The following is a 12,989-nucleotide window of genomic DNA, read 5'->3' as shown; positions in this document are numbered from 1 at the left end:
CATATATGAACTGTAACTCAATCAAATCTTAGAAATTGTTGCATGTTGCATATTTTTTTTTTCAGTATATATTGTGGCGTACAGCAGGTCAGCCACCAGGGGGAGACTCGTCGAGACCTGGTGACAGACAGAGTATACATCACGAGGCGATGGCTCCATTGCTGGACGTGCCAGGTCTCGACAGGCTCTCCAGCCAGGACTAATTGGGGCTGATTGGGAGCTGGTGAGTAATCAAGGGCTGATTGCTCACCAGCTGTGCAAGGCCCATAAAGCTGCCAGAAGGGCAGCACACAGAAAAGAGCAAGGGGAAGAAAGCACTCCCGTATAGTTGGGGATGGTTGCTGAGGTATGAGGGAGTTCAGTTTTTGTGCCCGACAGGATACAGCAAGACCCGGAGCCCAGAAGACGGTATCCCGGAGAGGGTCTCATGGGGGAGACCTATCCTTTTCTTTTTGATTTATTATTTACATAAACACCCTTGAAACTGAGCAAATCATACTCTGTCCGTGTCTGATCTGTGTAAACGTCTTGACCAAACCCCCTGGTCTGCCACAAGTGGTGGAGAATGCGGGCACTCTAAAGTGGTCAGATCAGAGTTGACGTTTACACAGCATCAGCATGGACGAGTTGATAGCTCAGTTCGTCTGGGCCCAACAAACACAACAGGCAGTTCAGAAACGAATGCTGGAGGAACAGCGACTACAAAACGTCCGCCTCGTTGAGGAAATCAGGAAGCTGCAAGGAGGAGCGTCTCCTGAATCACATCCCAACCCGTTTTTAATCAAGCTAAAGAAAGACGATGACATCGAAACATACCTCTGTACGTTTGAACGGACAGCGCTATGGGAAGGATGGCCAAGGTCGAAGTGGGCTAGTCTGTTGGCCCCATTCCTCTCTGGGAATGCCTAAAAGGCATATTGAGACCTGAACGAAGAACAGGCAGCTAACTATGATGGACTCAAATGGGAGATACTCAGCCGATACGGGTACAGCCTGGCAGCCCATCGGGTCGGTTCTACGACTGGAGGTTCGTACACGGCGCATTCCCGCGAGTCCAGATGAGCGACCCACTGCACGTCACCAGGGCATGGCTCCTAACCGACATATCCACCCTCTCCATCCTTGACAAAATGGTCCTTGATTGCTCCTTACGGGCGCTACCCCACGACATGAAGAGGGCAGCGAGTCTATGTGTTCCCCAGACCTTGGAGGGCCTCCTGGAAGCAGTGGAGACATATCAGAACACTCAGGCCTTGCTGAGTGGGAGCCGGGACGAGTTGGCGACCCGTTTGAGTGGACAGAAGGACAGCCCCACCGCTGTATCCCCCAAACTGACAGTCGGCAGGGCCAAAGGACTGCAAACCTGTGGAGAGACGACTGGGGTAGTGCCGACCCGCCACCGACAACCCCAGGTAGATGGAGACCAAAGGAGATGTTTTGAGTGTGGCGGCCGGAGGCACATTGCCTGGAATTGCCCGGCTCGAGAGGAGTCAATGCCATCAGCTAAGCCCGGACGCGAGATGGGTCATGCCATAAACTGTCACCTCCTATTGGACGCACCACGAATCAACTGCACCCATGGTCCCGGTGAAGGTTGACGGACACGACACAGAAGCGCTATTAGACTCCGGAAATATGGTACGCTCGTAACCACGAGCCTGCTGAACCAGGAGACCGAACGGGGTAGGGAGATGTCCATTTCCTGTGTTCACGGTGACACAAAGCGGTATCCAACCGTATGGACCAACCTCGTGACCCCATAAGGGAGCTGCCAGATGATGGTGGGTGCAGTACCAGAATTTCCGGTACCTCTTCTAGTGGGATGGGATTGTCCGCTGTCCGCTATGGGGCCACGAGTTGAGGGAGAAGATACGAGCCAGCCCGAAGAAGAGAGCGGGGATGTTCCACAACACTTGAAAGCTGCCGCAGCCCAAGTGATAGCGGTGGATGGACAGCTACTTCCGGGGGTGAGTGACTGGCGATACCCCGATTTCCAAATCAAGAATAACCTTTTGTATCAGGTGTCGCGCCAACAGGGGGAACTTTGAGAGGTGTTGTTGCTGCCCCCATGGTACGTGGGTTGCGTTCATCAGCTGGCCCTCACCCACCTGTTGGGGCGCAACAGGGAATGTTGAAGACCCGGCAACGGATCACTGCCTGGTTCCACTGGCCCGGGATGAGGAGGGCCGTGGAAGACTGTTGTCGCTGCTACCCTGTGTCAACTCACTGCCCCGAAAGCCCACTTCCGAAACCCATTGGTACCCCTACCGATCATCGGGGTGCCCTTTGAACGTATCGCCATGGACATAGTGGGACACCGGTACATCCTGGTGATAGTAGATTATGCCACCCGGTATCCCTAGGCCATTCCCCTACGGGCGGCGCTATCCAAGGGAATCGCCCAGGAGCTGTTCCACCTTTTTAGCCAGGTGGGCATCCCGAATAAGATCCTGACAGACCAAGGTACTGAGTTCTCTTGCAGATCCGGACCTACGTCTTTCACCAGCAGACGGATGGGCTCATCGAGCGCTTCAATAAAACGCTCAAACAAATGCTGCGGAAGGTCATCAAGCAGGACGGGAAGAACTGGGACCAGCTACTACCCCACCTAATGTTCGCAATCTGAGAAGTACCCCAGTCCTCCACTGGGTTTTCCTCTTTCGAACTCCTCTAAGGGAGGAGGCCACGCGGCCTACTGGACCTCACCAAGGAGGTGTGGGAATTCCAACCGATGCCATTACGCAGCGTGGTAGAGCACGTGGAGACAATGAGGAAGTGGATGACAGCCATATGGCCAGTCGTGAGGGAACATATGGAGAAGGCCCAACGCGCTCAAGCCCAGGTCTACAATCGGGGAGCCCAGCCCCAAGAATTCCAGGTGGGAGACAGGGTGTTGGTCATAATCCCAACGTCCAAAATTAAGTTCCTGGCAACATGGCACGGGCCATACGAGGTGATCGAGAAGTTGGGACCTGTAAATTACTGCGTATGGCAACCAGGGAGACGGAAACCCCCAACAGATTTACAATGTTGAAGAAGTGGCACGAGAGGACAGCCTTGGCCGTGTTATGGTCGGGACCCAGGACACCAACGGTACCAGTGGTGGTCCCTAGCAATGAGGACCTCAATCCGGCCCAGAAGCAAGAGCTCAGGGAGCTCATCAATTGGAACACGGCGGTGTTCTCTGAGAAGCCGGGCCGCACAACCCTCATTGAACACCACATCCGTACCCGGCCCAGGGAAACAGTACGAAAGAGGTCATATCGGATTCCGGAGGCCCGAAGGAAGGCTGTGAAACAAGAAGTGGAGGCTATGCTGAAGATGGGGGTCATTGAAGAGTCCCACAGTGCATGGTGCAGCCCCATCATGTTGGTGCCCAAACCGGACAGTAGCCTTAGCTTCTGTAATGATTTCCGGGGTGTGAACGACATAAGTTTATTCGATGCCTACCCTATGCCGAGGGTAGACGAGCTCATGGACTGATTGGGAAATGCCCGGTACACCAGCACCCTTGACCTGACCAAAGGATGTTTGCAGGTACCGTTGGCAGCCTCCTCCCGGGAGAAGACTGCGTTCTCGACACCAGACGGTTTGTATCAGTACCGGGTGCTCCCGTTCAGTCTCCAGAGCCCCGCCCACATTCCAGCAACTGATGAACAGAGTGCTTCGATCCCACCAGCAGTACGCAGCGGCCTATCTGGATGATATCATCATCCACAGCCAAGGTTGGGAAGAGCACCTGACGCACTTCCAGGCGGTGCTGGACACACTCAGACAAGTCGGGTTGACCGCAAACCCCAAGAAATGTACCTGGGGTATTTGATCGGACGGGGGAATGTCAAGCCCCAGGAGAGGAAGGTTTGCGCGGTACGTGACTGGCCCGTTCCATGCACCAAGACACAGGTCAAAGTCCTTCCTGAGACTGGCAGGATACTATAGCCGGTTTATCCCCAACTTTACGGCTATAGCTTCCCCTCTCACTGATCTAACCAGGGCCCGCCTCCCGAAAACAGTGAAATGGACGGACGAGACAGAAGCGGCGTTCAGCCTTCTGAAAGAAGCACTGTGCTCCCATCCAATTCTCATAACGCCCAGTTTCCAGGTTCCGATGGTGGTCCAGAACAATGCATGTGATATGGGACTAGGGGTCGTTCTGTCCCAGATACATGATGGGGAGGAGCACCCCATCATGTACATCAGCCGACAGCTGATGCCTAGTGAAAACAAATACTCAATTGTTGAGGAGGAGTGTGGGCGCTAGACACTCTCAAATACTACCTGTTAGGTACCCACTTCACCCAGGTCATGGACCATGCTCCCCTGGTCTTTATGACCAGGGGAAAGGACACAAATGATCGGGTCACCAGATGGTTCTTGTCCCTTTAACGCTTCTCTTTTTCTTTTGTGCACAGGTCAGGGGCATAGCATGGAAACGCGGATGCCCTATCGAGAAGGGAGACATACATGGCACTGATTACAGTCCCCTCCCCGACAGAGCAAAGGGGGGTTTAGTATAGCAGGTCAGCCACCAGGGGGAGACTCGTCTGGGCCTGGTGACAGACGGAGTACATATCACGAGGCTATGGCTCCATCTGCTGGACTCGTCAGGTCTCGACGGGCTTTCCGGCCAGGACTAATTGGGTCTGATTGGGAGCTGGTGAGTAATCAAGGGCTGATTGCTCACCAGCTGTGCAAGGCCCATAAAGCTGCCAGAGGGGCAGCACACAAAAAAAGAGAAGGGGGGAGAAAGGACTCCAGTACAGTTGGGGACGGTTGCAGAGGTATGAGGAGGGAGTCCAGTTTTTGTGCCCGACAGGATACAGCAAGACCCGGTGAGGGTCTCATGGGGAAGACCTATCCTTTTCTTTTGATTTATTATTTAAACACCCTTGAAACCTAGCTAATCATATTCTGTTCGTGTCTGATCTGTGTAAACGTCTTGACCAAACCCTCTGGTCTGCCACAATATACATTTTCATAGAAGCTTAAAATTGTAATTAATCTTGTTGTTATTTGTAATTACTGCATTTTTATCTTTTCAAAATATAACTGGTTTAGCCTGAATTCATTTGTGAAAGCTACGAGATATTTACCAGATTGATTTGCCATGAAGTAATATTTGAGTTTAACCTGTAATTGTTGGTTCACTTCAAAAGTATAAGATTGTATTCCTGCTTAAGTTCTTTTTCTAAAATAGTCATCTTTTTCTTTAATTTTAATTTATAAATCAGATGTGGCTTTTGCCTAGTATAAGATTATCATTCACCTAATGTACGACTTAAAGGCATCCCAGATTATGCCGGGGTCAGCTTTTCTCTCTCCTCTGTCTACATTTGTAATGGTAAAGTTCACATTTTTTTGTTTACGTATTTAATATATTTTGGGTCCAGAAGATGCACTCTGTTCATTCTCAATTCTGTCGCTAAGTGTATTCTATTGGTGTAATTAACCATAATACAGGAGAATGATCAAACTGATTGGGTGGCTGTTAGAGCAAGCAAAGCGTACTTTAGTATTTTTAGGCAGTGGAATTACTTTAGGCTTTAGGGAATAGGGGTGGCAGTACAGTCTGCTACCATTCTCAATAGTTTCCCATCAAGGTTGTCTATAACTGGTGGTTTATCATTATTGATGGATAACAATAGTTTTCCACCTCTCCCACACTAACTTCACCAAATTCAAAATAGCAATCCTTTCATTAGATCATGTGATGACCCTCCCACTCTGTCTGCCGAATTATTTCACTTTGCTCTTGTTTTCCTTATTAGGATGTCGGTGGGCGGAGCTGGGAGGGTCGCCATTCATTGAGAAGACTCTCTCTCTATGCAGATACACTGTTGGATTTTGGTTGTGGCATTTTTGTGGCTGTTTTGTTTGTTTGCTTTGGCAGCCTTCAACACCCCTCATCATCACATCTATGCCCGCAACCACTCACTTACACTACCGACTACATACACCATTGTTTATAGGTTACTTCAGTTATTAAATATATTTTTGTTACGAACTGGTTCGTGACTATCCTATATACAATATATGATGGTTCACTGTTCAATGTTGTCATTTCACTCCTGAGTTTTTCCACTTTACTAGTGAAATATTCATTGAACTGATTGGCAATATCGAAAGATTTTGTTATAAATGACCCATCAACTTCAATGAACAATGGAGATTAATTGGATTTTCTGCCCATGAGACCATTTAAGGTACTCCAAAGTTTGTCATTTATCCAGGCTGTATTACAAACGGCTGTGATTGGGAGTCCCATAGGGCGGTGCACAATTGGCCTAGCGTCATCCGGGTTTGGCGGGTGTAGGCTGTCAATGTAAATAAGATTTTGTTCTTAACTGACTTGCCGAGTGTTGGGGAATAGTCAGAATTAGTTGGGTAACATAGATAGGATGTTTTATTTTCATGATATGCTTATGAGTTATTTCTGATAAGAATGTATTTTGTTGTACTATAGTGGTGGCCATTGGCAGTTATCTGTTCTCTGTCAGGACTAAGTTGCTTGAGCCGCAGAGGAGAGGTCAAGGTGTCATCATGTGTAAACATATATTTTGCTCCACTGTGTCTGTGTGCCAGTCACTCCCTACTTTTCCCATCGGGGAGAGGAGGATGGCAGTGTCTGGAATCATTCTATGCTCCCTCTTTTGTTGCCCCTATCTTAACCTATAGCCTCACTCTCCTCTCCTTAAGCTTGTCCAGGATTGGTTGTATTTAGAATTGGTTGTATCTAAATGACAATTTGATATATATCATAGGGTGGGGGTAATGTCTTGGTACCATTTTGTACCAAGGACGAAATAAGAGCTTTGTTTAGGAGACCAAACTGAACGATAATTTATAGCCAACTCTGTCTGGCTAGGGGATACTCCTCTCTGAAGTAAAGTCTTTCTTTGTGTAAGTTCCTAAGACCTGTGGTTTGTCATGTCGTCTAGGGGGGTGGATCTTTGCTATAAAGGATCCCATTTGCCATTATGTTGGGACTCTCAACTTTTCATTAGAGATACTGAACTGTTGAAAGTCAAAATGCTATTGCAAAAGCTTAATTATTATTAAAGGTAAAGATTAAGCATAACTGACTGGTGTGTGATTTGCTCCCTCATCATTTGGTAATTAAGGAAATTTCCACGACACTAGTTAAATAAGTAAAATCTTGGTTTGGTAATATAATTTCTTATTTTTGTTAATTTTAGTCACTACATTTCTCAATTTACAGTATGTCAACCAATCAGCTGAACAGCCTGACTTGTTTGCTACCTCTTCCTTTGAACCATACAATCTTTTAATTCATCATCAAGGCAGGTATCTCTTACAGTTCTCACAGTTAGTTTCTTAACAGGTGTGTGTTTGTCAACAATTGTTGTGAATAATTGTAAAAATACTTCCAGTGCTTCATCTGGATTCCTCATACACTTCAGACCAACATTTTTTGATGTTTTGAGTCCTGAGAAAATATTTTTTATGATCTCTTAAAAATGACTTTAGGTCCAACTTTCAGCACTTTGGCTCTCCTTGTTATTGCCACAATATTAGGGTCGATACAGCCAATGGGAACTGATATTGCTTTGGAGAAAAGCTCTGCAGCATTAGTGAAGATATGATCAATAAAAGTGGATGTCACAGATCCAACCCTATTGGTTCACACTAGTTTGTTGAGTGATAACCTGGGTCATATTACAGATGTTAGTCACAGTTAGAAGCTTCCTCTTGAGAGGGCAGCTAGTTGTTAACCAGTCAATGAACAGGTCACTCATAAAATAGACCTGTTAACATCACACACCTTATCAAGCATAGCACAAATATTATCCAAATACTGACTGTAAGCACTTGGTGGCCTACAGCAGCACCCCAAAATAAGAGACTTTAGATGAGGTAGGTGAACTTGCAACTTGCAAGGAATTATCTAAGTGAGTTTCAGAGATTGGCAGTGTTATCCAACACCTCCCCCATAGGCATTCCTGTATTTTCTGTAGACGTTATATCCTTGCATTGCTACTGCTGTATCATCAAATAAATTATCTAAGTGAGTTTCAGAGATGGCCAGTGTTATCCAATGTAAGCAAGTTATTGATCTCATGAACCGTATTATTTTGTAGGCTACATACACTACATTACCAAAAGTATGTGCGCACCTGCTCATCGAACATCTAATTACAAAATGATGGACATTAATATGGAGTTGGTCCCCCCTTTGCTGCTATAACAACCTCCACTCTTCTGGGAAGGCTTTCCACTAGATGTTGGAACATTGCTGTGGGGACTTGCTTCCATTCAGCCACAAGAGCATTTGTGAGGTCGGCACTGATGTTGGTCGATTAAGCCTGACTCACGGTCGGCATTATAAGTCATCCCAAAGGTGTTCAATGGGGTTGAGGTCGGAGCTCTGTGCAGGCCAGTCAAGTTCTTCCACACCGATCTCGACAGACCATTTCTGTATGGACCTCGCCTTGTGCACGGGGGCATTGCCATGCTGAAACAGGAAAGGGTCTTCCCCAAACTGTTGCCACAAAGTTGGAAGCACAGAATCATCTAGAATGTCATTGTATGCTCTAGCGTTAAGATTTACATTCACTGGAACTAATGGGCCTAGCCCGAAACATGAAAAACAGCTCCAGACCATTTTTCCTCCTCCACCAAACTTTACAGTTGGCACTATGCATTGGGTAAGGTAGCGTTCTCCTGGCACTAAATGAACAGTTATTGTGCTGATGTTGCTTCCAGAGGCAGTTTGAAACTCGGTAGTGAGTGTTGTACCAAACCAAATACATGTTTTTTATTATTCTTTATTATTCTTTTTTTTTTTACACACTTCAGCACTCGGCGGTCCAGTTCTGTGAGCTTGTGTGGCCTACCACTTTACAGCTGAGCCGTTGTTGCTCCTAGATGTTTCCACTTCACAATAACATCACTTACAGTTGACCAGGGCAGCTCTAGCAAAGCAAAAATTTGACGAACTGACTTGTTGGAAAGGTGGCATCCTATGACGGTACCACGTTGAAAGTCACTGAGCTCTTCAGTAAGGCCATTCTACTGCCAATGTTTGTCTATGGATATTGCATGGCTGTGTGCTCTGTACACCTGTCCGCAATGGATGTGGCTGAAATAGCCGAATCCACTAATTTGAAGGGGTGTCCACATACAAAAGTACGTACAGTGCATATTAATATGGGATATTCTTAGCCCTTTCCAGGCTACCTTATCAGAGATAGACATAATATGAAGGATAAAACATATTGTTTGCCTAATCAGATGTCAGTTGGTGTATGTGTGTGACCACAAGTCTATTTTTTTTACCCCATTTCCTCCTCAAATTAGCTCCCTTGGCTCATCTTTGCAACTCCTCAATGGGCTCGGGGAGAGGCAAAGCTCGAGTCATGCTTCCTCTGAAACATGACCCACCTGGCCGCCTACTTCTTATCACACTGCTTGCTTAACCCGGATGTCAGCAGCACCAATCTGCTGGAGGAAACACTGTTCGTCTGACAACCGGAGTCAGCCTGCAGGCGCCCAGCCCAGCCAAGGAAAGCCCCACTAGTCAAACCCTCCCCTACCCCAGATGGGCTGGATCGAACCCCAGGCTGTAGTGGCGCCTCAGCACTGTAGTGTAGTGCTTTTGACCGCTGCGCCACCCAGGACCTTACTCCACCCATTCCATTGGCCATAATGCAAATCACTGTATATTAATTACATATTGTCTTATAGATTTCCATCTAACGTCCCATCTGAATGACTCCTATAGTCTTATAGATTCCCATCTAAAGTCCCATCTGAATTATGCTCCTTTCACTTTCCTGGGGCATTGGGATCTCCTTAGACTAGGGACTAGGGGCACATCCATGGGTGGGCCTGGGAGGACATAGGCCCACCCAATTGAGAGCCAGGCCCAGCCAATCAAAATGAGTTTTATTATGGGGGGCTTTATTATAGACAGAGATACTCCTCCGTTTCCTCAGCTGTCCGGGTGGCTGGTCTCAGAAGATCCCGCAGGTGAAGAAGCCGGATGTGGAGGTCCTGGGCTGGCGTGGTTAAACGTTGTCTGCAGTTTTGAGGCAGGTTGGACCTACTGACAAAATCTCAAAACAATGTTGGAGGCGGCTTATGGTAGAGAAATTAACATTCAAGTCTCTGGCAACAGCATGTCAATTGCACGCTCCATCAGAACTTGAGACATCTGTGGCATTGTATTGTGTGACAAAACGGCACATTTTAATGTGGCCTTTTATTGTCCTCAGTACAAGGTACACCTGTGTAATGACCATGCTGTTTAATCAGCTTATTAATATACCACACATATCAGGTGGATGGATTATCTTGGCAAAGGAGAAATGTTCATTAACAGGGATGTAAAACAAATTTGTACACACAATTTGAGAAAAATAAGCTTTTTTTGCATATGGAAAAATTCTGGGATCTTTTATTTCAGTTCATGAAACATGGAACCAACACTTTACATGTTGCGTTTATATTTTTGTTCAGTATATTATGATCTAAAATTGAGAACAGAGCATTTCCGTTGTTCGCTGTAACATATGCAGTAGTGATTAACATATTTTCTTTACAAACCTAAATAATAGTAAATACAAGTAAACTGTGTTTGTGTGTGTGTGCATGTGTTTATATGTGTATTAATGTCCTTTGTGATATTATCCACAACAGAAAAAAGGGGACATTCAATTGTCTGGTTCCTGGATGCAGGTTGAAGGAGCTAGACCGGTTGGACAAGCACTTGGCTGCCATGCATCCTGCTGTTGTAAGTCATACACCTTTTCGCAGATCTTTCAACTTAACTTAACTTACATTTACAGGATGCTAAAGTCACCAATCTCCTAGCAAAGAGAGAGGCAGCCATAGACAACCTCAGTGAACTGAGGTACTCCAATCAGCCATACGGATGACCTCCGACCTGGACCTCCTCATTCACCCCGCTGCTATGCTGTCAGACGCAGACTTCATGCCGGACACAGCTTCCGACAGCAGCCCTGAGGGGGAGTGGAGATGCCATCGCCACCTTCCCCAGACAACCAGATCCCGCTGCGCCGACCCAGGCATCAACAGGAAGACCAAGAGGAAGTGTCATCTTCTCATGATGATGTCAACAATGAAACAAACAGAACGTCCCCAACCGGCAGCCCTCAGCCAATGGTCATACAGCTCTCCTCCACCCTCCCCTCCAAAAGGTGCCAGAGACTTACCAGGAAGGTTGAAAAGGCACCAGACCCTCTTGAAAGTCTCCAACGCCAAGCTCAAAGATGCTAATAGGCAGCGCCTCTCTCAGCTCCAGGGGGGAATGTGCGACGAAGTATTGGTGATGGTTAGGGTTTAGGGCAGGGGTTCCCAATTTTTTTTGGCCCATGACCCCATTTTGATATCTGAAAATTGTTGCAGCCTCAACAATAAATTCTGCAATTAACAGCCAATGTTAACTTTAAAAAAAAATTGGGGATATGGCAGTCAATTGCAAAACATTCTGATTGTATTCTCAACTCACCACAAAATACTTGTAATGTGGGGCTATGACAGTCAATTGCAAATGAGTCTGATATAATTCCTATTTTCACCACCCCTAATGAGATGGGTGTGCTTGATGTATGTCACGTCCGAACTTCTCAAAATCAGGGGGCGTGGTCGACAGTGCTGTCCTCAGCTCTCCCGTCACATCCAAACTAGATCGATATTTGTTTATAATGCAGACGAGATCACTGAATCAGTGTACCATGAGTTTAAATGCTCTGAGGAAGACGGCACAGTATTCCCTTTGAGTCAGGAACCAGAACTCCTCCATAGTGACCTGTGAATAGGTTCTCTGCAGCATTTGGTGACATGAGAGCTCAATCAGCTGTTCGATTTCACTTACCAACATGTCAACAGAGCCAGGACCACAGTCAAACGGATTTTGCTGATGCGGTCACTCATCTGCAGAATTTTTTGTATTTCCCCTGCATGCTTGCGTTTAATTTGTTCAGTTTCCCGAATATGTCTGTTACATAGCTAAGGAGATATTTTATTTTTATTACACAGAAAGTCAACAAAGGCTGTTTTTTTTTTTTTACATCCATTGCAAGTTAAACAGTTGCTCCAAAATTGCTGGTCATCAACCTCCTCCTTATGGTGTGCCAGTTGGGGTTAGCACGCTGTCCAACTGTTGCCTGCCGTGTAGCCTCCTGCTGATACATCGACAGTGCCATGCCAACCAAGGTGCCGGCATGCCCCTTGTTTTTTAACAATGTCCGGTACAGACAGGGAGGGTAGTGGTTGTTCTGGCTCAGGTTCAAGGAGCCATGACATTCCACTGAACCTGCCCCGGAGACGGTTCCTTAGACACTGAAGATCCTTCTCTGTGGGCTATCGGGACAGAGATTTGTAGTCTTCAGCCAGGTACAGGTCCTCCACTGACTCCACCTGGTTGGGCATGGCTGGCTTCCTCCACTCGCATTCTATATCCGTACAGCCAGTATTGTGAACAGCAAAAATGGCCAATGCAGCCACATGGCTACACTTATGAGCTCCACGGGGGCATTTACACGTGGTAGAGAGAATCCCCTGGTCACCTATAGAGACCTGCCAAGAGGAACGATGTTAAGTGTCACATGCCTTTCAATGCACGTCTTTGAACACTTTGAAATGCATTTGTTTTAAGAAATGTGCTATTGATGACATTACAGCTGTAGAATATTTAATTAACACTTTTTCACAAGGACAAGTGCAGTTTCCCCCATGGACTTTTAAATGATGTCAAGTGATAGAATCCCAAGTTACATCAATTTGTAGATGCATCAAAATGTCGTCTTTATTTCCCCTTTTAGACATGCGGAACATCAGGCTCACCCCAGAAGAAGCATTTCATGATCAATGCCACCCGCGGCAAAGAGATCTGCTGGAAGTGATGTACTCCCTCACTCGCTCTCACTCTGGGGTAAAACATAATTTAAACCCCACAGATATAAATTCCCACTGTGTCAATGATAAAATGCAATTTAAATAGCGTT

This window comes from Oncorhynchus masou, chromosome 15 (assembly GCF_036934945.1).
Source record: "Oncorhynchus masou masou isolate Uvic2021 chromosome 15, UVic_Omas_1.1, whole genome shotgun sequence".
Lineage (NCBI taxonomy): Eukaryota > Metazoa > Chordata > Actinopteri > Salmoniformes > Salmonidae > Oncorhynchus > Oncorhynchus masou.
This window is presented reverse-complemented; position numbering follows the sequence as displayed.